This window comes from Bactrocera latifrons, unplaced genomic scaffold, assembly GCF_001853355.1.
Source record: "Bactrocera latifrons isolate USDA-ARS-PBARC rearing strain unplaced genomic scaffold, ASM185335v1 scaffold_84, whole genome shotgun sequence".
Classification (NCBI taxonomy): domain Eukaryota; kingdom Metazoa; phylum Arthropoda; class Insecta; order Diptera; family Tephritidae; genus Bactrocera; species Bactrocera latifrons.
Window position 1 is genome coordinate 1,126,436 of NW_017537534.1, and position 765 is coordinate 1,127,200.

The window sequence follows — 765 nt, forward strand, 5'->3', positions numbered from 1 at the left end:
CTAGCGAAAATACCGCAAGACTTTTTTGACAAMCAATATTTAGGCTTGCAATTATAATAAAACATCTGGTAGTTATCAATCAGACTCTCGAAAATGTTTCTAAATGTTTTGTTTAAAACAAAAAAGTCCTTCCTTACTGAGACCATCGCTACCAATACCAAGTTTTTAAAGAGCCAAGAAATAAATGGAGGGAATGAGAGGAGTGTGTAAAAACTGATGTAGAATGGCTAGTTAAAACTAAAAATTAATTAAATTTGTCCGACAACATCAAAGTATAGAAYAAAGCAAGATTACATAATTTAGTACTGGTACTATTTAGTCTTAAACCCTTCAGTATACTATGCAGAGTAGCTACACTTCTAAACTTACGCGTCATAGCCTTGTTATTATGAAGCAGACGTAGTATTATTTTTGATCCACAGATTATACACACTTCACAAATACATACTTATACATAAATTCTAGTTTATAGGTAAAAATTGTCTCGCTCCCCACTATGTTCCCTGTTACAAGAAACGCTGTAGCGACCGTAATAATTTGAATTTSGATTTGAAAATTTTGGWAAATKTTYATTACAGTGTATACTATCCGACAATGCAAAAAATTKATTTTTCGAAAATTTCATTTCTTWAATATTATTATTCTGACAAAATATATCAATCAATTATTTCCTACACTCTATTTTTATACATTTTSGAAATATAGACACATACATACAAGTATAAGCACTTACAGTTGTTATCAAAATAATAGAAGTGCAAATCG